This window comes from Pan troglodytes, chromosome 6 (assembly GCF_028858775.2).
Source record: "Pan troglodytes isolate AG18354 chromosome 6, NHGRI_mPanTro3-v2.0_pri, whole genome shotgun sequence".
Classification (NCBI taxonomy): Eukaryota; Metazoa; Chordata; class Mammalia; order Primates; family Hominidae; genus Pan; species Pan troglodytes.
In genome coordinates this window covers 44,651,826-44,678,274 of record NC_072404.2, presented here as the reverse complement: position 1 = coordinate 44,678,274, position 26,449 = coordinate 44,651,826, and the positions used below count along the sequence as shown (strand labels likewise).

The following is a 26,449-nucleotide window of genomic DNA, read 5'->3' as shown; positions in this document are numbered from 1 at the left end:
TGCTGGGATTACAGGCGTGAGCCACTGCGCCTGGCCTGGAGTTTTCTTCTTAAAAAGGGAGCTACCTTAAAAGTTGTTAGGGTATTGTGATAAAGATAGTTTCTTAAGGAGAATAATATATAAGGAAGGAGTTTTTAAAAAATTTATTTTCAAGTCTGCATAAGAAATGTTTAAGCATAATATAAATTTTTTTTTTTTTTGAGACAGAGTTTCACTCTTGTCACCTAGGCTAGAGTGCAATGGTGCAATCTGGGCTCACTATAACCTCTATCTCCTGGGTTCAAGTGATTCTCCAGCCTCAGCCTCCCGAGTAGCTGGGATTACAGGCACCCACCACCACGCCCAGATAATTTTTGTACTTTTAGTAGAGACAGGGTTTCACCATGTTGGCCAGGCTGCTCTCAAACTCTTGACCTCAGGTGATCCGCCTGCCTTGGCCTCCCAAAGTGCTGGGATTATAGGCATGAGTCACTGCACCCGGCCTAAGCATAATGTAATTGGCTTATCAGTTTTATAGATGGACTCATAAGAAGTACATTTTTCCTTTTAATATTTCATTTCGCTCAGAGGAATGAAAATGTATCTGTGATAACCTGCTGGAAATACACACTGATATGACTCTAGCCATGATAATCTATTACATTTGGGTTGATACTGCATAAGCTTATGTGAATTTTGTTGCTTTTCCAGGGAAAAGTTGGACTTATGCATATTTCTCTAGAGAACAGCTTATATATCAGGGATGTCCAATCTTTTGGCTCCCCGGGTCACATTGGAAGAAGAATTGTCTTGGGCCACACATAAAATACACTAACAATAGCTGATGAGCTAAAAAAAATTGCAGCAGAAAATCAAACAGTGTTTTAAGAAAGTTTATGAATTTGTGTTGGGCTGCATTCAAAGCCATCCTAGGCCATATGTGGCCTGCGGGCCATGGGTTGGACAAGCTTGTTATGTATTATGTCATTGTGTAGTCATGGTTTCTAACATTTTCATTAATAAGGATTTCCATTACTGTGGGGCTTCTGGTAAGGCATTTCTGAGTTTGCTTATAGATAGGGTATATTTGTTAATTTCTCATACAGTATTGAAAAGCATTTTAGGTTACCTTATTTTGGAAATCTCTAGTTAACTAAGATTCCAGTGTTCTTAGAATCATTGGTACAGAATCAGACAGTGCTGGAACTCTGTTCAGGAATTTCATTTTACAGGTGAGGAGGGTGTTGGCAGCCACCTAAATCTAAATCTTTCCACACATGCTCCAAATACTAAACAGCTCAACAAAGAGTAAATAAAAGCACACACAATCTAGGCCTCTAGTATAATTAGCAAATGGGGAGTAATACAAACTTCAGTGCAAGTGGGAAAATAAACATCCAAAGCCAGCAGAGTCGGCTCTGGAGTTGACGCTGGAGCTGACAGTCATCAGATGGAGACTGGGTAGAAATAAAGAGAGTACAGCTGAGACCCAGCCGAGGCAGAATGCACATAAAAATCATCTTAGTGAGAAGGGGGCCCCATTCTTAGTGGGGAAATCTGAGAACAGATGTGAGACTTGGTGGATTTCGAGAATTTAAAGAAAGGAGCTTGAAAGTATGTAGGGCTTTAGGTGACAAGAGTTGGATGGTGCTGCTTTTGGCAGAGATGGGGGAGGCGTCCTTAGCGGCTTGGCAGTGAAAGAAAAGGACAAAGCAGAGGAAATTAAGGGTGCCCAGAAACAAAGAACATCATCAGATCAGGAGACTTACCTACTCACCAAAAAAAGATGCCTCCTAGAAAAGAAAATGCAGAAACCTGGTAAACCACACAGATGCTTCACCCCTTCTTCCCTAGTAGCATCTATTACTGCTATCCAGGAAAATCCAAGACATTTAAAAATGAATTGAAATGACAAGTAACATCCATAAAAAGCTACTATAGGAAGAAAATAGAAAGTCAGAATCAGAGGTTTCAGTAGCAGAAAACAATAACATAACACTCCATCATGAGTTGAATGTCTATAAACAAGCATTTGCAGATACAATAAACTACCTTAACGTGGTTTGTTTTTTTTTATTTTTTTATTTTTATTTTTTTTTAGACAAAGTCTTGCTTTGTCACCCAGGCTGGAGTGCAGTGGCACGATCTCGGCTCACTGCAACCTCCACCTCCCAGGTTCAAGCGATTCTCATGCTTCAGGCTCCTGAGTAGCTGTGCTTACAGGTGTGCACCAACACGCCCAGTTCACTTTTGTATTTTTAGTAGAGACGGGGTTTTGCCATGTTGGCCAAGCAGGTGTCAAACTCCTGGCCTCAAGTGATCTGCCTGCCTCAGCCTCCCAAAGTGTTGGGATTATAGGCGTGAGCCACCGTGCCTGGCCACAGTAAAGTACCTTAAATCAGATATTTAAAAACTATATTAGAAATGGACAAAGAAACTAGGAAGTTAGGGAATGAGACTTGGCCAAACTGAGGAGAGAAATGGAAGGAAAAGGTAGTTATTTTAAGATTGAGGAAAGTGAGACCCAAATGTGGCTTGATTGTCTAATGTCCTACAGCTGATGAGTAGGAGAAAGGGGTTCCAACTCTGGGCTCTTTCCATTTTCTTGCTGTCTAGCCTCCAGTGCCTACTGCTTGGGATAGTGCTAAAGAACTGGAGGTGGACCCTCATTTGTATCATGGCCATACCTTGTGCTTTTTGTATGACCTGGGCATAGCACTTACCTCCTGTATTCTTCAGTTTCCTTTTGTGAAAAATGGGTCTTGTTGCTTGCCTTGTATGGTTGCTGTGAAGATTAGATACGATTAATGTTCATAAAGCATCTTGTATAGAGCCTAGCACATGGGAAGCACTTGCTAAATATTAATGACCTTCAGTTTATATTTTAGATATTGTCATGGTGGCTCATTTGCCAGCTTGGTGCTTCAACCTGAGGGCTTAGAGAGATTCCTCCCCCACTTCCCCCCAACCCTGGCCTCCGTGCCCCCCACCGCCTCTAGCTCTATGAAAACAGTTACTCTGCTAGATATTACTGATTCTACTGAGTTTATGGACCAGCAAAGTAGTCAGGATGTTGATAGACCAGGTTTAGGCCTTGTAAGTATAGTAAGCCTATTTGCAGTTGAGCCTTTGAAGACTTTGGAGTTTTTTTACTCAGTTTGAATCACTTTCCAGTTCCAGGAGCGATATTTTGAGACACCACTCAGTCCGCCAGAGATTCCTCCTTCATCCATTTCTCTTTGTTCTCTATCATCTCTTCTCGTGTTTTGTAACTGTTAAACTTTTTTTGAAGGACAGGCATTTTCCTTATATATTTCTACCTTTTCCTTATTCAAGTGCTAGGATAATTTCCATTTCCATAAAGAATAATGTGTAGTGTTTTCAACCATATAACAATTTATATATCATTTTATGAAATGTTGCATTTCATGTAAACTGTGCTTTTATATTATATCAGTAAGACTTTTAAATTTATCTGAAGGTCTTATTTTAATATATGTTTGGGAAAAGAATATTGTCTACCAAAAACTGGCCATATGTTTTTCATTACTCTTGAAAACTACAACCAAATGAAATGAAATTGTTCAGTTAGTATTATTAATGTAAAGGAAAGTGGTGTACATGTCAATATTTAAAACTTTAAGAATTTTAATATATTTTGCAGTTAAAGTAGAAATGCAAAATCATGTTACAACCAAGATAGTTAAGTATGTCATTTAATAGGCTACATAGTTAAGGGTCCTGCATTTACAGTAATAATTGGTTGTGGCAAAATTTTGAGACTAACTAAACTGGTCCTTCCAGCTTGGATGTTTTGAAAAATATGCAGTGTACTGTTTATTTCATCTTGATATTATGAGCCAGACTACTTCTTAGATGGTGTTTTATTTTTGAAGAGCATAACAAAGAAGTACATTATCTTCAAAAGGATTTCACTCGTATTTTGAAGCACTAAGATCTTTTCAATACTTAGGGATGATTGCTCTTGTGTAAATGGTAGCAGAGTGAGGTGGGAGCACAGAGGAGTGGATGAATGGTCAGGAATGGCTTCAGTTGGAGTCTTCAAGAGTGAGTCTGCCTAGAATCTTGGGAGGTGAGTCTGGGCAGCGAAGCTGGGAGTCTTTGGGAAGGAGGGAATGTATGTGCAGAGACTGAGTCATGCAAGAGTATGTATGTGTGTTTAGCCACCCATGAGGCACTCAATGTGGCTGTAGTGTAGAAGGGTGGGGCAGTGAGGCTGGTGAAGGAAATTGGTGCGGTTGTGAAGCTCCTAATGTATTAAACCAGGAAGTGTGGACTTGATTCTGCGGCCATCGGGGAGCCACCCAAAAGTTTGATTGTTGAGAGTAGGGAAGGGGTTGGTGACAGATGAACTGGAAGGAGAGAGGATAGCAGGAAGACCATTTGCGTGGTTCTCATGGAAGTCCCCATAAGAGATAGGAGGAGTGTAGAGGCCTGGGCAAGGCAGTAGCGGAAGACAAAGAGGAACTGACTCCAAGGAAATGCTTCTTGAGTCCAGTCAATAGGAAATATAGGATAGTGTGGAAGAGACGAGCCAGATGGGGAGTCAGGAAGATTCCAGTGTCTAGTTCAACTTTGTTACAGTAAAATGAGTCCAGTATAAACAGTGAGAGGAAAAAGATGTTCTAATCCTGAATTCTGAACCTAAAGATTGATTTTTTATGTTTAGATTATTCTTTTCTTTAAAGTGGTACTTTGTAATCCATTGGTGACCTCTTTTATATGGCCTTGTTCAAGCTGAAACAAATAATATGCTTCCGTATTAAATATATTTTCAAACAAAAGCAAATAATCAAATTAATTTCTGGAATTTTATTTTTTAAGTCCTACAAGTTACTGCTTGTTAGAGGCAGGTCTGAGCCCCCTTTGGAGCAAAGATGTAATGGAACAAGTATCGTGTGAGAAGTCTACCCTGATAATGATGATCATTACAAAAATGAACAGTTATTTAGTATAGAAAACAGTGCTGGGCACTTTGGTATGCTCTTTAGGTATCTTAATCTGCCCTGTGACTTGGCCATGATGATCACTTCCGGTTTACAGATAAAAACACAGACTTCAAGTTTTCGGTAACTTTGCAAGGCTACCCAGTTGGTAAATGCATTTGGATCCCGTAGTTTGACTCCGAGGCTCCAACCTCTAGTTATACTGCCTTTAACTTCCTTGTGACTCTCTGATTTTAGGCCAAACTCTTCCTCTATGTACCTTTATAGAATTTGACAGGATTAAAAAAAAAAATCTTTGGAATTTTCTCTATGTATAATAATGAGATTTTTGGGTAATATTACAGATTTCGATTTGTTCAACTTGTAGGAAAATATACCAATTTCAGAATTGCTTTCTATTCTAGAGAATAGAGAATAGTTAATTTATATATAATATTAATTGTTTAATAAAGTTCCTGTTATACCTCAAAATATATAATGCTGTTTATTTACAAAACAATTATAAAAATATTTATGAAATAATGTTAGCTATGAGACCTCCTTAAAAATACTCATTTCTATATTTAGAAATTTAGCTATGAGAGCATTCATTTGCTTTGTATAATACAAAAATTTGGAAACAGGCTAAATATCCAGAAATGAATTGATTAATAAAGGTTTAGTCATATAACCCATATAATGGATTGTTATTCTGCCACTAACTTGATTAATGGCATTAATTTTTAAGTAAAGAAAATATTCATATGTCCTTTTTCATGTTATCTTTATATTTAAAAAGCTTTTTATAAAAATGCCATTAAGAGGAGTCGACAGGCGTTTTCTGTAAAGTTCTAGGTAGTAAATATTTAAAAGCTTTGCAGACAGAGGCAATATGGCAGATATTATGTGTGTATCTGCCATGTATGTAACTGTGTAAAAGTGTAAACATCATGCTTAGTTTATGGGCTGTACAAAAACAGATGCCTGGCTGGATTTGGTCTGCAGGTTGTAGTTTGCTGATTCCCGATTTAGGATATATACTGGTTTCTCTCTACCCCACAAAATCCATATATAAACAAAGGAAAAGCATACAAGGCCATATTATCACTGGGACATGTGCTTTTTAATTTTATTTACTATCATTATCTGCCTTCATTTTCTAAATTTTCTATAATATGCATAACTTATATACTTAGCAAAATAACTTTTTTTTAGCAAAACATATTCATCTTTATACATATTATAGGTGTCTTCTGTATTGATGTTTGGGTTGCAGAGCTATGGAACCCAGAATGAAATGGTATGTCTTTCCTTCCCCATCTCAAACTCTCTAACAAGGGAGTTAGGGGAAAGATTTGGTTTATTTCTTAGCCAATTTTATTGTATTCAAGATTTTCTGTTAATATAAAGCCAAAATTGTTTTTTATTCTACTACACTTTTTTTCCTTGAGATATTAAATTTTAAAAAAGGTCATTTTGAAATAACCGTATATTCACATGTAGTTAAGAAATAACACAGAGGTGGGAGGTCAAGGCGGGAGGATCACTTGAGGCCAGGAGTTTGAGACCAGCTGGGGCAACACAGTGAGACCCCGTCTCTACAAAAAATTTAAAAATTGACTAGGCATGATGGAGCTTGCCTGTAGACATGGTTACTTGGGAGGCTGAGGTGGGAGGATCACTTCAGCCCAGGAGGTTGAGGCTGCATTGAGCCATGATTATGCCACTGCACTCCAGACTGGACAGCAGAGCAAGACCCTATCTCTAAAAGAAAAAAAAAGAGGAAAAACGCAAAGATATTCTGAATATCCTTCACCCGCTTTCCAAAGGGTAACATCTTACGTAACTCTAGTACAATATCACGCCAGGAAATTGATATTGATACAAGGCACAGACCTTATTTGGATTTCACCCATATTACATGCATTCATTTCTGTGTGTGCATGAGTTTGTGTGTACTTAGTTCTGTGCAGTTTTATCATGTGAAGATTCATGTAACCACCACTCCACTGCAGTGAAAATACAGGACAGTTTCATCACAAGGTTCCCTGTGCTATCTTTTTTTGGTCACAGCCACTCCTTGCCGCACATCCAACTCCTGGCAACTACTAATCTGTTCTCCATCTGTATAATTTTGTCATTTTATACATACTATATGCATAGAACCATATAGAGCGTAACATTTGGAAATGGGCTTTTTTTGGTGCTCTGCCAGTCTTTTAACTAGTTGTAGGTAGACCACTCACATTTAAAGTAATGATATGTTAAGGCTTAAGTCTGCCATTTTTTGGTTTTCTGTTTGTGTCCTCTGTTTTTCATTTCTCTTGTTTCTCTTTCCTTTCTTTCCTGTGCGTTACTTGAACATGTTTTAGGATTCCATCTTAATTTATAATATTTTTTAGTTCCTTTGTATAATTTCCTAGTGGTTGCTCTAGGTATTGAAATATATATACATAACTTATCACAGTTTACTGGTGTCCACAACAGTTTGCCACTTCTAGTGAAGTGTAGAAACCTTACTTCCATTTAGTTCCTTTACCCTCCTTGCTTTTTAAGTGCAATTGTTTAAATATCTTGCTTTTTAAGTGCAATTGTTTAAATATTTACTTTATGTACTTTGAGCACCACATCAGTTGGTATTGTATTTTTTGGCTTCAACTATCAAATGTCATTTAAGAAACTCATGATAAGAATAATCTATTATATTTACCCCTGTTTTCACTCATCTCTGTGTTCTCTTCTCCTTTTTGAAGTTCTAAGCCTTTTTTTCTGTTATCTTCTATCTTCTACTGTTCCTTTCTGTATGGAGAACTCCTATTAGCCACTCTTTAAGGATAGGCTTGCAAGTGACAAATTCTTAGTTATTTTACATTTAAAAATTTTTTAATATGAGAGTATCTTTATCTTCCCTTCAGTTTTAAGGTGTTTTTTGTTTTGTTTTGTTTTGTTTTTTTAACCAGATACAGCATTTGTGGTTGGCAATTCTTTTCTTTGAGGACATAAGATATATTGTGTCACTTCCCTCTGGCTTCTATCATTTCATATGAGAAACCCATTTTCATTTGAATTGGTGCTTCCGGTAAGAAATGTGCTGTTTCCCTAGCTGTTTTCAAGATTTTTTTTTTTTAACTTTAGTGTTTACAAGTTTAATTATAAGGTCTTTGGGCATGAATTTCTTTTATTTATCTTATTTGGGGTTTGCTCAGCTTCTGGGATCTGTAGGTTTATGCCTTTCACCAAATTGTGAAAGTTTTCAACCATTTTTTCTCCAAATACTTTTTCAATCCCACTCTCTTTCCCTGTGGAACTGTAATAACATGAATGTTGGCCCTTTTATTATTTTTTTCACAGGTCCCTGAGACTCTTCATTTTTTTTTTTTAAATTATACTTTAAGTTCTGGGTTACATGTGCAGAACATGCAATTTTGTTACATAGGTATACAAGTGCCATGGTGGTTTTCTGCACCCATCAACCTGTCACCTACATTAGGTATTTCTCCTAATGATTTCCCTCCCCTAGCCCCCCACCCCCCACAGGCCCCAGTGTGTGATGTTCCCCAGTAGTCATTCAGGAACAGGTTGTTCAGTTTCCATGTAGTTGTGTGGTTTTGAGTGAGGTTCTTAATCCTGAGTTCTAATTTGATTGCTTTGTGGTCTGAGAGAGTTTGTTGTGATTTCTGTTCTTTTACATTTGCTGAGGAGTGTTTTATTTCCACTTATGTGGTCAATTTTAGAATAAGTGCAATGTGGTGCTGAGAAGAATGTATATTCTGTTGATTTGGGGTGGGGAGTTCTGTAGATGTCTATTAGGTCTGCTTGCTCCAGAGCTGAGTTCAAGTCCTGGATATCCTTGTTAATTTTCTGTCTTGTTGATGTGTCTGATATTAACAGTGGGGTGTTAAAGTCTCCCATTATTACTGTGTGGGAGTCTAAGTCTCTTTGTAGGTCTCTAAGAACTTGCTTTATGAATCTGGGTGCTCCTGTATTGGGTACATGTATATTTAGGATAGTTAGCTCTTCTTGTTGAATTGATACCTTTACCATTATGTAATACCCTGCTTTGTCTCTTTTGATCTTTGTTGGTTTAAAGTCTGTTTTATCAGAGTCCAGGATTGCAACCCCTGCTTTTTTTTCACTTTTCATTTGCTTTCTACATCTTCCACCATCCCTTTATTTTGAGCCTATGTGTGTCTTTGCACATGAGATAGGTCTCCTGAATACTGCACACCAATGGGTCTTGACTCTATCCAGTTTGCGTCTGTGTCTTTTAATTGGGGCATTTAGCCCATTTACATTTAAGGTTAATATTGTTATGTGTGAATTTGATCCTGTCATGATGATGCTAGCTGGTTATTTCCCCCGTTAATTGATACAGTTTTTTCATAGCATCGATGGTCTTTACAATTTGGCATGTTTTTGCAGTGGCTGGTACCAGTTGTTCCTATCCACGTCTAGTGCTTCCTTCAGGAGCTCTTGTAACGCAGGCCTGATGGTGACGAAATCTCTCAGCATTTTCTTGTCTGTAAAGAATTTTATTTCTCCTTTACTTATGAAGCTTAGTTTGACTGGATATGAAATTCTGGGTTGAAAATTCTTTTCTTTAAGAATGTTGAATATTGGCCCCCACTCTCTTCTGGCTTGTAGGGTTTCTGCAGAGAGACCTGCTGTCAGTCTGATGGGCCTCCCTTTGTGGGTGACCTGACCTTTCCCTCTGGCTGCCCTTAACATTTTTTCCTTCATTTCAACCTTGGTGAATCTGACAATTATGTGTCTTGGGGTTGCTCTTCTCAAGGAGTATCTTTGTGGTGTTCTCTGTATTTCCTGAATGTGAATGTTGGCCTGTCTTGCTAGGTTGGGGAAGTTCTCCTGGATAATACCCTGAAGAGTGTTTTCCAACTTGGTTCCATTATCCCCGCCACTTTCAGGTACACCAATCAGACGTAGATTTGGTCTTTTCACATAGTCCCATATTTCTTGGAGGTGTTGTTTGTTTCTTTTCACTCTTTTTTCTCTAATCTTGTCTTCTTGCTTTGTTTCACTAATTCGATCTTCAATCACTGATATCCTTTCTTCCAGCTGATCGAATTGGCTATTGAAGCTTGTGTATGCTTTATGAAGTTCTTGTATTGTGGTTTTCAGCTCCATTAGGTCATTTAAGCTCTTCTCTACACTGTTTATTCTAGTTAGCCATTCGTCTAACCTTTTTTCAAGGTTTTTAGCTTCCTCGTGGTGGGTTAGAACGTGCTGCTTTAGTTTGGAGAAGTTTGTTATTACCGGCCTTTGAAGCCTACTTCGGTCAACTTGTCAAACTCGTTATCCATCCAGTTTTGTTCCCTTGCTGGCGAGGAGTTGTGTTCCTTTGGAGGAGAAGAGGTGTTTTGGTTTTTAGAATTTTCTGCCTTTCTGCTCTGGTTTCTCCCCATCTTTGTGGTTTTATCCACCTTTGGTCTTTGATGTTGGTGACCTATGTATGGGATTTTGGTGTTGATGTCCTTTTTGTTTATGTTGATGCTATTCTTTTCTGTTTGTTAGTTTTCCTTCTAACAGACAGGCCCCTCAGCTGCAGGTCTGTTGCAGTTTGCTAGAGGTCCATTCCAGATGCTGTTTGCCTAGGTGTCACCAGCGGAGGCTGCAGAACAGCAAATATTGCTGCCTGATCCTTCCTCTGGAAGCTTCGTCCCAGAGGGGCACCTGCCCGTATGAGGTGTCTGTTGGCCCCTACTGGAAGGTGTCTCCCAGTCAGGCTACCCAGGGGTCAGTGACCCACTTGAGGAGGCAGTCTGTCCGTTATTGGAGCTCGAATGCCATGCTGGGAGAACCACTGCTCCCTTCAGAGCTGTGAGGCAGGGACATTTAAGTCTGGAGAAGCTGTCTGCTGCCTTTTGTTCAGATATACCTTGCCCCCAGAGGTGGAACCTAGAAAGGCAGTAGGCCTTGCTGAACTGTGGTGGGCTCTGCCCAGTTTGAGCTTCCCTGCCACTTTGTTTACACTGTGAGCATTGAACCGCCTACTCAAGCCTCAGTAACGGCAGACACCTCCCCCCCCCCGCCAAGCTCCGGCATCCCAGGTCAATCTTAGACTGCTGCGTTAGCAGCGAGTAAGGCTCCATGGGCATGGTACCTGCCGAGCCAGGCACGGGAGAGGATCTCCTGGTCTGCTGGTTGCAAAGACCGTGGGAAAAGCACAGTATTTGGGCAGGAGTATACCGTTCCTCCAGGTACAGTCACTTATGGCTTCCATTGACTAGGAAAGGGAAATCCCCCAACCCCTTTTGTGAGGGTGAGGTGATGCTCTGCCCTGCTTCTGCTTGCCCTCCTTGGGCTACACCCACTGTCCAACCAGTCCCAATGAGATGAACCAGGTACCTCAGTTGGAAATGCAGAAATCACCCATCTTCTGCATCAATCTCTCTGGGAGCTGTAGACCGGAGCTATTCCTGTTTGGCCATCTTGGAAGTGACGACTCTTCATTTTAAAAAGCTGGTTTTCTCTCTCTCATTCAGAGGGTATACATTCTCTTGATCTATCCTCAGATTCAGTGGTTCTGTCTTGTGTCATCTCCACACTGTTATTGAGCCCATCCAGTGAGTTATGTCTTTTGGTTATTGTATTTTCTAGTTCTAAAATTTTCCTTTTTTTAAAAAAATTCTGTTTATTTTCTGAGATGTCCTATTGTTTCACTTGCTTCAAGAGAATTTATAGTTACTTGTTGAAACATTTTTCTAATGGCTACTTTGATATTTCCAACACTGGATTCATCTCACGATAAACATTTTAATGCAAGACAATATTTAAATCATGAAGAATCAATTGCTTCAATATTTCCTATATGCCTCATGTTATGCTGAGTCCTTTATGTGGATTATCTCATTTAATATGGACCACAGTCCTATCAGGTAGTATATTTGGTGGGAGAGGCTGGTTATGCTGAAGTAACAAACAGTTCCAAAATTGTAGTATCTTAACACAACATTTATTTCTGAGTAGAATTAGTAGTGCAGGAAGAGGAAATTAAGCGATTAATAATACAGAAATGTGATCATTTTCTGTAGGGTTTTTTCTATTTATGGAACATAAACAATGTGCTATGGAATACATTGGTGATAGAACTGGAGACTAAAGCAGCTCTGCTTCATGGAGATAAGTATTTTTAAAAAAAAATCCTGCATCTCAGTGGATTATGAGGTGGGGAGATCGAGACGGTCCTGGCTAATACGGTGAAACCCCGTCTCTACTAAAAATACAAAAAATTAGCCGGGCATAGTGGCATGTGCCTGTAATTCCAGCTACTTGGGAGGCTGAGGCAGGGGAATTGCCTGAACCTGGGAGGTGGAGGCTGCCGTGAGCCGAGATTGTGCCACTGCACTCCAGCCTGGGTGACAGAGTGAGACTCCGTCTCAAAAAAATAAATAAATAAAAAATAAAATCCTGCGCTCTGAATAGGTTCTTGGTGTATTATATATTTAGAAGTATATCCCACCTTTCTCAGAAGAGTTTAGAGGATAGTACAAAGAACTTTGCAATATAAGCATCAAATTATTAGCCTAACATTTCAAGATTACAGTTGAACAGCAGAGAGAATAATAAGAAGGGAAAAAACAGGCTAAAGAGGAGTGTTAAGGAAAGAGAAGAGCACCAAATAGCAAGTGAAGTGTTTTGAGGTCTGCTTTGTACCAGATGAGGGTTCCAGAGACCTTTGATTTGTGAACGCAACTAAATAGCTGAACTAGGCTTATTCTGCCTATAGTTTGTTCCGTTGAAGCAAAGACTGTGTGCGCATTGTATTACTCAGAGCCCAGGCCAAGGCAGGTAGTTACAGAACAGTTAATTGGTGTAGGCCAGGCGCAGTGGCTCACACTTGTAATCACAGCACATTGGGAAGCCGAGGTGGGAGGATTGCTTGAGGTCACGAGTTCAAGACCAGCCTGGGTAACATAGTGATCCTTCCTCTCTACAAAAAAAGCAAATAAAAAAAAATTGTGTTACCTCTGTCTTTACAATTTTTGTTACCATTATTAAATAAGCATGCCTCCTAAACAGATGTGCATTTAGTTCTGGTTTAGTTCTTCCAAATACCAGTTAGGAGTTCTTAAATATGTTAGATGTGTAAATTTTAATAAAACCAAGTGGACTGACAAATACTTGAAATTATTTAAAATAAACCTGTATGCTATTTAGTTGAATGAGAAATTAATTTTAAAATGAAATGCAATTTCTAGGTGCATCAGCCACAAAGAGAGTTCTTTTTCAGTTTTGTTAAAATAAAAACCAGTCATTGTGAGAAATCAGGAGATAGCTTTTTAAATCAGGAAATGCATCACACAAAAGTCATTTATTTATCTCACTTGGTGGGTAGAACATTATGAATCATTTATTGAAAATTAAATTGATTCTTTACATGTATTAATTTTAATAAACATATTTATGGCAACTAATAACAAAAATGGTAATGTGCCCTGTTATGAGATTGATTGCTGAGAAAAATGGAGCATAGGGTTATAGTGTCCACATAGCTTCCACATAGCACTTGGCTTACAAACTTGCTCTTTCATTTAATGAGCTATTAATATTAACAGGTTCTGCTGATTATTGCATCATTCAGGCATGGATAAACATTCCCTTTGAAGCATATATTATAAAAATTATATGTTTGGAAACTTAGTAGAAACTTTCTGGGGGCAAGATTTTTGAATCTCTATTACGCCCCTTTCTTAGAGATTGAAGAGATGAAAACAACTCCCCTGGTATGATATATATTTGAGCAGAATTTATAATTTCACTACCTAGAAGAAAAATTATTTTAGGCAGTCCAAGATTGACTGGTTGATCATTTTATTCATTCAAAAAATATTTATTGATGACTTTTATATCCTAGATGCTAGGATACACAAGTATTTCATGAGGGAGACAGTAAACAAAAAAACTTAAATATATAATAAACCAAGTGAAATAACACTAGTTAAGGGGACTATGGAGTGGTCTGAGGAGTTGCTGTTTTATCCTGGGTGGTTAGGGAAGGCCTGTCTGTTCAGGTGACATTTGAGTAAATATTTGAGGAAAAAGTCTCATAGGTAAAAGGAAGAGCAAACACTGTGCCCAGAGGTAGGGTCATGCTGGATGTCTTCTAGGATGTGAGTGTGGCTGGAGCAGAGTGGTGGGAAATGGTGTCCAAGAAGTAATGGGCAGCTAAGAATGTTGACCCTACAGGTCAATTTCTTGTCTTTGTTGTTTTATTTTTTGTTTTTTGTTTGTTTTTGAGGAGTCTCACTCTGTCACCCAGGCTGGAGCGCAGCGGCCGATCTCGGCTCACTGCAACCTCCGCCTCCCGGGTTCAAGTGATTCTCCTGCCTCAGCCTCTCGAATAGCTAGGAGTACAGGTGCATGCCACCATGCCCAGCTAATGTTTGTATTTTTAGTAGAGATGGAGTTTCACCATGTTGGCCAGGCTGGTCTCAAACTCCTGACCTCAAGTAATCCATCTGCCTCGGCCTCCCAAAGTGCTGGGATTATAGGCATGAGCCACTGTGCCTGGCCCTTGTCTTTATTTTTTACTGTAAGCTGGAAAGCATTGGAGAGTCTTTGTTTTAGTAGAATCACTCTGGATGCTGTTTTAAAAAATGTCTAAGGAGGATAAGTAGGAATAGGGGAGACCAGTGGGGAGGCTTTGTTAAAACTCTGGGCTAGAGGCGATGAAGGCTGTAGTTGCTTTTTGTTTTTTAAAGTATAGCCAACAGATTTCCTGACTAAAATGTGGGCATGTAAGTGAAAGGGAACAGTCAAGGATGAGCAACTGGAATGATGGGGTTGCTGTAACTAAGGTAGGGGAGGACTCTGGCTAGAGTTAGTTTTGGTGCTCAGGGTGAAAATAGTGGTGGTGGGTAGGTTGGAAGTTCTACTTTGCATATTTTAAGTTGGAGATGTCAATTAGACATCCAAGTGGAATTGTCTAGTAGACCTGAAGAAGAGTAGTTCAAGTCTGGACTGGAGGTAAGAATTTGTGACTCAGCATTTAGATGGTGTTCAAAACCATGAAACTGGATGAGATCATTTAGGGCATGAGGACAGATAAAGAGGCCTGATTCCTGGACCCTGAGGGGTGCTACCACATTTTAGAGATCTGGTAGATGAAGGGAAATCAGCAAAGGAAACAGAGAAAGGGTAACCAGTGAGGTAGGAAAAGAACCAGGAGAGAGTGGTGCCCCAGAAACCAAGGGAGGATCCCATCTCTGGATGAAGGACACCATCATTGTGTCAAATGCTGCTGAGAGGAGGAATGAGATGAGGTCTAGGGATTCACTCTTGGATCTGCAAAAGTGAGGCCACCGGTGATTCTAAGAGCACTTGTGGTGACTTGTGGTGACTTGTGGTGGTGGGGCTTGACTGGAAGGAGCTCAGGAGAGATTGAGTTGGCAAAATATCTTTGAGATGCCCTGAGAAATTCTTGTACTGTGTATTACAAAATGGTGCAATCTAGAATGCTTGTATGGGACACTTTTGTTGAGTGACTGTTAAAGAAGATAATGTGTGTTTGGCACCTTGCCTGGCATTAAAAGGTATTCAGAAAGCATGCTGCTGCTGCTATTTTATTATTTTTTGTCCATATGTATGCAAGGCACTTTCGTGAGGATAGGCACCCTGGCCCCAGTATCTAGTAGAGCTGCTCGTCAGTGAATGAATGAATTGATTTTATTAATCGTCTCAACAATTATGTCAAGCTGGTGTTGTGTCCTCATTTTGGAAATGGTGAAACTAGGGCTTTGAGGAGGCCTTTGTCAAACAGAAACAAGGACCACTCCTCGCCTCCTGACTCAACCGGAGAATTGTTTTATCCCATGCCGTGTCCTCACAGGGATCAATATTTAATTTAGGAGCAAACAAATGAGAAGTTTTTTTATTTAGCTTTGAGTTCGGCTCAGAGCTTCCAACTCTTTTGCTCACCATCATTTTTATCCTCTCTGATCCTTATATTATTCTCTGTAGCAGGCAGAATAATGGTTCCCCAAAGATGTCTACATCCTAATCCCTGGAACCTGTGAATATGTCATGTTACACAGCAAGGGAAAATTAAGGTTGCTAATCAGCTGACAGTAGGAGAGTGAGATTATCTGGACAGGGCCAGTATAATCCTAAGGGTCTTTGTAAATGGAAGAGGGAGGCAGGAGAAAAGGCTGTGATGTGGGAACAATTCAACCTGCCTTTGCTAGCTTTGAAGAGGGAAGAAGGGCCCACAGCCAAGGAATGCCGGCGCTTTCAGAAGCTGGAAAAGGAGAGGAAAGGGATTCTCCCCCCAGCTTCCAGGGGAGGGCAGCACTACTGACACCCTGATTTTAGCCCAGTGAGATCTGTGTCGGACTTCTAATCTACAGCACTGTACGACAACAAATTTGTGTTGCTTCACACTACTAAGTTTGTCACATTTTTTTTACAGCAGTTATAGGAAACTAATACAGTAAATAATTTGATTGAATGACCTTGTCTCCTTAACACTTTTCATTAGGCTGCATTTCAGAGTTTTGGAAGTCAAATACATCCAGCAAGGAAAACATACAGAAAATGATTGTGACAAAACTGCTAATACTGTGGGGAGCTGTATTTATAAAAATGTGTCTTTTCTGATGATTGTTCAAGAGTGTGTTTAAACGATCATTTCACTTGACAATTAGGGCCTGATTCTATGCTGTCAAGGCTTTAAGGCATTCCTGTCTCTGCAGGCTCAAGAAATGCTATAACAAATCTAAATAGCACAAAGGTTTCTTTCATCCATGAGCTATTGCAGTTTCAGTGCAGCCGTTTTTAAATACAGAGATTCACAGGCATCCATGTCATCACAGTTCTTTACTTTAGAATATGACTGTTTTCCCCAAAGACCTGAGTAGATTAAATACGTCTCTCAGAATCGCATCAGGGAGGGATGGGAGTGGGGAAACCTCTGAGAGAGCTTAAGGGTTTAGTCTGTTGTCATCATTTCCATCACCAGTGATTGGGCAGTTGTGAGGGATTTGGGCTGTCATGGGCTACTTTTAGTCTTTACAGGCATCCAGGAGAGGTTCTTGGCTAAAATAGGAGAGGGTAGCATTTCCTTTTACATTCCTAATAACAAGATTCACACTTAAATGTGTGTGAAAAAAAATTTTTTTAAATGATGTGGTAAAATAAAAAGTAATGTATCTGCATCTTTTAATAGCTTAAAACAATGAGGTAATTAGATAAGAAGTGTTACTATTTGGTTTTATGGTCTGGTCATGTGATAGGAAGTAACTTAGAAGGGAGGCCATGAGTTCTGCAGTGTGAAGTTGGGGTTGTAATACACATCATGGCTGTATTTTTAGTATTTGACATTCACTGGGTATTACCAGATACTAAGCTTTGTGCTTTACGTACATTTATTGCATTTAATTCTTACAAAAATCCTCTGAGGTGCAGGTTATCATTTCCTTTTCACAAAAGGCAAGGTAACCAAGGTTTTAAGTAACTAGTACAGTGTATACGCGCTGCATATGGTAGAAATGGCAAAAGAAAAATTTTAGTTTGTTTTGTGACTGGCTCTTGATTGTGAATTTCAGTAGGATTTTGGATAATTTTCTTTCTTTCTTTTTTTTTTTTTTTTAAAGAAATGACATTAGTGACCTTTATTAAGATACTTGATTGTCCTTACATCTCATACCTATTTCAGCAGGGGTCTCCAACCCACCGGTCCGTGTGCGCAGTGGGGGAGTGAGCATTACCGCCTGCGGTCCACCTCCTGTTAGATCAGCCACAGCATTAGATTCTCATACAAGCATGAACCCTACTGTGATCTGTGCATGCGAAGGATCTAGGTTGCACTCCTTATGAGGATCTAATGCCTGATGATCTGAGGTGGAACAATTTCATCCCCAAACCGAGACCATCACCACCACCCTCACCCTGGTGGAAAAATTGTCTTCCACAAAACCAGTCCCTGGTGCCAAAAAGGTTGGGGACCACTGTCTTACAGCAGCTTCTGGATTTTTTTTTTCCTGTTATTTGAATACTTCCTCCAAAAATACGATTCAGTGTGGGAATTTGTGAGGTGACTCTTCTGAGCCTTCATGAAGTGCACTTTGAGTTAATCCACAGAGGAAGCAGCCCCTAACAAGCATCTCTACTTGTTAGGAGGAAGGGAGAAAATGGAGGAGTGAATGCAGCCGGCCAGTCCTCACCCCTGTGAGGCTGGGCTGTTGCTGCCCATTTCTGTAGTGAATGGGGAAGCAAAACGAGGCACCCGGGGGAGAGGTCAACGCTGGATCTACCAGCTTTCCTTGACCGTCATCCTTACTGTTGCCCCTGGCTCCCCACTGTGGGTCGTTTCAGTGCCTCCATAGTTTCTTACTTGGGCATGTTAATTTCTGGAATCCCTCTTTCCTCTCATTTTTAGCATGTCTTCAGGGCTGAGTTGGGGGTAGAAGGCCAGCAGCACAGGTCAGCTCTCTGTCTTGGCAGAAGCCATGTTTTGTTCTTTCTAGTCATACTGTCTTCAAATAAGACCATACCAACTAGGATCAATTTATTACGTTTTCCATTTTCTTGTCTTTTGCCTTGGCTAAAACTTCTAAGTTGGTTTTGAAAAAAGCAGAAGTGATTGTTGGCACCTGTGTGTTGTTTCCTGCTGATGATGGGAATGTTTCTCTTATTTCATTGCTCCATATCATGTTGACTTCTGATTTCAAATGGTCATTCGTGGCTCTTCATTCTTAGCTCTTCGGTAAAGAAACCTTTTTATTTACTGAAAGCTTTTTTAAGATCAGAAACAAGTGTTGAACTTTATAAATGCTGTCTGCAGTGTCTGTCAAGATGGCCCTGCATTTTCTTTTTCCTCTGACTTATCAAATGACGTCAGATTTCCTAATACTCAGTCTTTGTGTTTTTGCAATATTTGATCTTACATGTTTTTTCTTAATATATGCTGGGTTTGATTTATGATATTTAGACTTTCTACATTTAAATTTCTACATGAGATGACAGAATTTTATGTATATTTTTTGTTGTTTTTGGTGTACTGTTTGGGAGTTTTGATATCGTGGTTATCAAAATGAATTTGGAAGTTTTTATATTTGCCTCTTATGGGGCAGCTTAAATAAGTTGGGAATTTTCCATTCTTTGAAGGTTTTTAATAGAACTTGCCACTAAAACAGCCTGAGCCATGTACCTTTCTGCATGAGATAGATAGTACTTTAATGGCTTTTATTTTCTCACTGTTTTTTTGTGTGTCTCATATTCAATTTGTCTGTAAAAGGTATTAATGCTTGGACTTACTATTTTTTTTTCTGGTTTATTAATTCATTTTAGCTTTACTTTTGTTAGTTTTCTCTGGTCCCTGCAGTGCCCACCTTCCTGCTATTAGAGGTCCTTTGGTCCTGCACTGCTTAAGGCTGGACTCCCAGACCATGGAGGGCACTGCCCAGGTGATAGAGGTTTAGAGTCTCAGCCTGTGGAAGAAAGATGTAGAAAGATGGTGGTCAGGGCTAAAATGTGTGAGGATTGGAGATACAGTGGGCAGAGGCTGCAAGCATAGTTCTCCTTCTGGAAAAGAGTAGCTAAGGGGTAGGGCAGGGGTTGGCTCTGTGAGGCTGGGGCAAGCTCAGCCCCAGTCTTGGGCACAGAGGGTTGGTGGGAGAGCTAGAAATCATCTGAATACCTTTTGTTCAGGTGGGTTATGTTTCTTGAAACAAATCAGAATATGTCAGGAATTTAGATTCAACAAATGTGTCAGTTTCTCCTTGATTTTGGTAATCATTTTAATGCTTACTGCTATAGTGAGTTTTTATCTTTATCTAATTTTTCTTGGAAATTATTGAGAAACTGGTAGAGGCTTTGGTGGGGGTGGTTAGCAAGTTGCTTCTTTGCACTTGGCTTATGGAATGTGCAATTGGAAATGCTCGAGAGGCATTTAATCTCCTCTCAAACAAAATAATTTGAAGAGCTTCAGCATTTTCCTTTTTCGTATAACAACATAGATTTATTAGAAATAAATGTAAGTTTTTCTGACAACTGAGTTTGCAGGACCTCTATTTGCTTCTACTGCTAGAAGATGATATAGTTCCACTTCTATAAATTTATCTATAATTCTAGTTTACAGTATTTCAAAATTGCCAGCCCTTTCCTTCTGTTTGGTGCCTCTACCTCCCTGCTCCCCCTTTTACCCCTCCTTCTCTGTGTCTGCGAAGTAACACATAGTTTAGATGATCTCTGAGGTTCCTTTGGTTAATATTCTATGATTTGGATTTTCCTGTGTGGAAATCTAAATGAGAATGTCTTAGAAAAGCTGCTTACCAAACCTGGTCTGCTGTTACTACATACGTTTGTTTTCACTGGTCTTTATTAGGTACCCACAGTTCTGTTAGGTGACGTTCAGAACAATGAAAAGGCATAAACTCTGCTTCTGAGGATCTTGTGATCACCAAGGGATATTGGCAAGAAAGGAAAAGAGGGTTATGTTGGCTTTAGTGGCGGAAATTGTCCACCTGAATGGCATAGCTTGAAGATTGGTGAGGTTATTCCATATGGCTAGAAGGAAATGAAAAGCTTATTTGCTTTTCTCATTTTTTCCCCTCTTCTATATATTCTTATCGCTTTCCCAATATAAACTAAATGATGGGAGTTGATCCTGTTTATGGTATGTGGCTTAGGGCATGGGAACCTTCACCTTATTTTTTCCTCCTTGAATTGAACATGAAATTCTAATACTACAGGGCACAGGAGAGACCAGGGTTTATGAAGACTGCATATCTTGTGAATCTTAAGTAGAGCTCGTCAATTATTAGGGGCTCAACTTCTTCTCAGTTTTCTGGTTAGTGTGTTACGGTAAAGGAAAGCAGCTTTGAGAGATAAAAATCTTAGCTCAGTAGATACAAAGTGTTGAAGAGGATGTTGAACCATTTTTATAATAAATATGTTTGTTTTAGAAAATTTACAAAATATTGGCAATAGCTCACAACAGTGATTTTTTTCATTTGCTATCTTTAATAGTTACAGCAACCCGGTGATGTGATTTCTATTATCATCCCCATTCTACAGAGGAAGAAACCGACCTTAGGGAAATTACTATATTGGTGTTTATTCTTCTCATCTTCCCCCCATATATGCATATACATTTCTTAAATAAAATTTGGATCATACAAAGCAGGTTTTATGACCTATTCTTTCACTTAGAAAGACATTGTGAGAACGTTTCTTTTTGTTATTAAATTGTCTTTGAAAAAAGATTTTAATGTAAATGCAATATTTTATCTTGTGAAATTTATTTAATCCAGAATTTTTCAACCTTGGGGCTACTGGCACTTTGGGCTGGATAATTTTTTGTTCTGGGAGAGTGTCTTGTGCATTGTAAATTGTTTAGCATAATCCCTGGCCTCTACCTGCTAGATGTCAGTAGCACCTTTCCCCCACCCAACTGTGACAACGAAAATGACTCTAGACATTGCCAAATAAATGTCCCTGGGGGACAAAAATCACCTCTGGCTGAGAACTACTCATTTAACCGTATGTATTTTATGCTTTAAATAATAATATGTGGGTATAGTAAACTCATGCTGAATTTTCTGTTTGAAAAAGTAGACCCATGCCATCCAGATTACATTTATCAGCTCCTAATTTCAGCTACTTTAAAAATTAATATATTTTTTCCTTAATAGCAATATTGCTTGTAAGTTGAAAATTTAACAACATTTTTTGCATTCATATAAGAATGTAATTGCCTATCTCTCAGCAGTCTGATGGAAAGGCATGCTGGGAGCTTTGACCACAGTTGTTTTATTGTAGATGAATTCCATTATCTTCATGTCACTTTCTTAAAAAGTTTGGTCATTGAGGCAGCTATAATACCTTGTGTTATTAATGGAAACCAGAAGTTACTCTTTCAGCTTGTTTATGTAGTTTTCTTGATACGTTTTGACACTTTAGAAGGATCTATAAAGCCATCTTTCCTACCAGATAGTCATCTTTGTGTGTAAATAAAATGATCTTTCTTTAATAGAACTATAGCATACAGTATTAATAGTTACAGTTGTCTTTTTAAGGAAGTAGCATTCTTTCTTGGGATGAGGTGCGGTGGGCGATACAAAGCTGATTGAAGACTTTTTGATTCATTTTGAACTTTACCTTCAGGTTCTTTTTTAGACATTCTTTTTTCTCATCTTGGATCTTTTCTACACTTTATGGAAAACTTTAATACGAATGTGACAAATTTGGAGATGTTCTATATTATTCATGTACTTTTAGTGATAATGTTATAGTTTCAAATAAATGTGAATATCCAATAATATGTAGCTCCTGTGTATGTTGCCTTTTGTGCGTGTTGTTAATATGTTAATATCCTGTGATAGTGACTGGAACTATTCCTTAAAATATTGTTATATGTTTTTGAAACTCAAGATGTGTTTTGATTGATTGTATTAATTTTAATTATGCTCTTAAAAATTTATTTGTATTTGGTACCAACTGTGTTTTATCTTTCTATTCTCTCCTCTTAATAGTAATAGCAAAGAAATATTTTAGTCATAGGGCTTCTACAAATTGAATTATTTGTAAAGAGAGAATTTTTTAAAATGCAAATTTCCTAAAATTCAAATGTTCTGATACAGGATTTTGATAGCTGTTTTTTATATGTTAAGCTTGTAAGGTCCACTACTAATTTTGGATATTTCAATTCCCCATAGGTAATTAGAGTTCTAGAAAGAATGTTCTAGAGGAAGAAAACCTGTATTTTATAGCTTCATCCCCAGGGTTGGTTATCGATTTTCTTTTTATTAATAGTTGGTTTTTTACTGTGGAAGTTCAAACTGCATGAAAGGTTTTTTTTGTGTGTGTTTGTGTGTGAATTTCTTTTGAGGATATTAGTGTTTCCCTATTGTATCTAGCTTTAAAACATTGGATATTTATTAAAAGGATTTGCCCCTAGTCAGATGTAGTTGATGACATGAAACCAACTAAACCATTCATCTTATTAAAATTCCTGGAGGTTCAGCTGAGGTCTTTCTCAGGTGAAGCTGGAGAGGATGAAGGTCATCTCCACAGAGTGAGATGTGAATAGTTGAGGAGTGCTCCACTGGTGGTGGTTTCTACCAGCCTAATTTGGGCTTTATAAGATATCTCACCTTTCCCCAATCAGTATACTGAGTATCATTTTATTTTGTAAAAACAAAACAAAACGGATTTTAATAAAGAAATGGTATCCAGAGGTGACATTTTAAGTTCTGTATAAGTAGTAACAGTAGAAAATGTAATGATCTTTCTCTTAACCCCTAGAATTCATGTGACACACATAAAATTCAAGTCTTCATTTGGCCTGTAACAGTGATGCCATATAAAATGTACCAATATATGTGAAAGATATGTTTAAACAAGATGAAAAATGTAGAACCCATTCTGCACAATTATTTTTGGTTGTAAACACTGAAAAAATCAATTTCTTGTATACAAATTTTAAATTATTAGGTGAAAAGAAATGTAAAATATTCTTCTTGGTATACAAGACCAAGTTAGGTAAACAGGACTTCCTCCATGAAAATTTACCCCATGGTAACACTGTAACAACATCACTAAACAGTTTTTCAGGGAGAAGTCTTTAAATGCTTTGATTTGTTATCCTTAAAAGTAATTTCCCTCCTCCTAAGTCCAAAACTCAGTAAGATTGACCATGATGTGACATTTATTTTCAGATAGTGTTTAGAATTCTGTAGGATGGTATAAAGGACTTGTCTTTAATTAAAAGTGCTCTACACTTAGTAAAAATCTATGTGAGTTGAGGAATTGATTCTTTTTAAAAGAAAGCCGCACATTTTTCTTGTATGGGTAAATGTCACTCTGTTCATATCTTCGCTTAGCTGCAAGTCAGGACTTGTACTATTCCACTAGGTTGTCATAGAAACGCAGTTAACTGTCATCTCAACTCAGACTGTTGATGGTTTTATTTGTAGGTTTGTAGGATTATTAAAATTTAACAAAAATTATTGATTTGCTTTTTATTAACGCTGGGTTGTTTACCATGGAAGTCCAAACTGCATGAAAACCTTTTTTCTATTATTATTATTTTTTTAGTTAAAGAGAAACTCTATAATCTACTAGATTTTTAAATGTTTTTTATTTAAAGTGTGATATAGAGTCAGCAGCAGCAGAATAACCTCCATGAATCGTATTTTTGAATCACTTTCTATTTTCTTTGTTTACAGCAAGAAGGAAAAAAAAAACCTTAAAAAATTCACCTTTACCCTGCTTTTAACTTAACATAAAAGATACCTGTCAGAAAAGCGTGAAATGATACATCAAATGCCTAATATTGGAGTTTTCATTTTATTTATGGTTTTTGAAACCCAGTAAGGATGCTTCACTGAGCTGTGTTGTGAAAACATTTATTTTTGTATATTTATGTGTGAGAAATTATTTAGTTTTCACTTATAAGTAAGACAGGAAAACCTTATTTACAGTAACTTTATCTAATGGTCCGTGGATGAGTGCTTTTATGCAAAATAGTCAAGAGGCTAGAATTAACTTTTCACATTGGATGCACATTTGATGTCCAGACTTGAGCAACATGTGGCATCTTATTATAAAGACTAACACTCAGGATTCAATTTGTATTTAACATGTTTACTTCAGAATGCACACATCATCTGTGCTACATTTAATATTAACTTTGTAATGATTTCTCTTTCTTGCTTGTAGATACATAAGTAGAAGTGTCTGTTGTTTTTTGCAGTTTTCTTTTTTCACATTTTTTAGACTTGGCTAATTAGCTATTTTATATTTTCTGTTAAAAACAGGTCAGTTTTGAGGTGTAACAGCTCCTTGGGTTGGGTAGATTATCACTACCTTTTCATAGAAATGTGTAGGCCCTATGGATAACTGTGCATATACTTCCATTTTGTTGCTATTAGTTCTTAAAGTTATTCTTGGAAAGTTAATAATAGGTATATCATCTTTGTTTTTAATACTTGCATCCGAAATAAACAGCTAATAGCTTATGTATAACAAGGGAATTAAATTTAAGACAGCTTATCAGTAGACACGAAATAGCCTGCATGATGGCCTCCAGTGATCCTTACCTCCTATTATTCATGCTCTGTGCCTGCACCTCCCACACTGAATCATGACTGACCCGTATGACTGAAAGGATATTGTAGAAATGACAGTGTTCCATCTGAGGCCATATGAAACATGGATGGGGCTTCCACTTTGTTTCCTCTTGGATCACTCTTGCTTCATGGACCCCTCCACAGGGCTGCTTGATCAGAACATGGCAAGTGGCTTCCTCCGGAGTGAGTGATCCAAGAGTGTTGGCAACTTCTGCCAACAGTGAGGACCAACTTGCCAGCCATTTGATTGAGCCATCTTGGAAGCAGATCCTCTAAACCCAGTCAGGCCTTCTGATAGTTACAGCCCTAGCTGACATCTTGTCTGCAACGCCGTGAGAAGTCCTCAGTGAACCACTCAGCTAAGCCACTTCTGAATTGCCTACCCTTAGAAACTGTAAACGAATACATATTTATTGTTGTTTTAAATCAGTACATTTTGGTGGCCAGGAGTGTGACACATGCTTGTAGTCTTAGCTACTTGGAAGGCTGAGGCGAGAAGATTTCTTGAACCTATGAGTTTGAGTCCAGCCTGGGCAACATAATGAGTCTCTATCTTTATAGAAAATAATAATAAAGTAAGTAAATCAGCAAGTGTTGGCATAATTTGTTACACAACAATAGCTAGCTAATGCACCTGTTAAATAAACATATTTTAAAACATTTTCTAATGATCACAGAGTTTATAATTATTTCTAGGTTTAGAATAGGCTTCTGTTGTGATTTGTAGCATCATTTTCTTTGGAGATTTTGGAGTGTGTTATAGAAGGTATTGACTTTAGAGCACTCATAGCTGAATTTGAACTTTAGCTTCTCCTCTACCCACTGTATGTCTTGAGGAAATTACTTAAAATCTCTGATCATCGGTTTTTGCTGAAAATCTGTAAAACAGGATAATTATACTTAACTCTCAGTAGGGTTTGTTTTTTCTTTTAAGTCAGGATGAAATGAGATATCTGATATTAAGTCTCTAGCATGATGCTTGATGTACTCCATCATTTCCATTAATCCACAGATTAACCCCTTTCCATGTGAAGATGCAATCCCTTGCCCCACAGGTGAAGACTTCTGTAAGAATTTGAGTTTGCAGTCTCTGCCTAGTGTGTCTCATCAGTCTTATAATCTTCCATAGGCAGAGCACTTATTACTCTACAAGTCGTTTTTCTTTTGCCTAATTTTCTTTTTACTATGATGCACCTTAGGTGTGACTTTATATTTATCCTGCTTATTGCAGAGCTTCTTGAGTTTGTAGGTTGATGTCTTATCAGTTTTGGAAAATTCTATTGTTATCTCTTTAAATGTTGCTCTTGTTCCTTTCCATTTTTCCTTATCCTTCTGGGACTGTAATGAAAAGTATGTTAGAGCTTTTCACTGTGTTCTACATGCCTCATAGATTCCTTTACATATTTTCCTTCCATTTATTCTTCTCTGGAGTTC

The 26,449-nt window shown here is 38.3% G+C and overlaps 1 protein-coding gene across 3 annotated transcripts in view; it reads left to right on the top strand.

Moving 5' to 3' along the window:
• Positions 1–26,449, top strand: part of VPS41 (VPS41 subunit of HOPS complex) — a 181,663-nt gene that overhangs the window by 11,845 nt on the left and 143,369 nt on the right. The window lies entirely within an intron of this gene.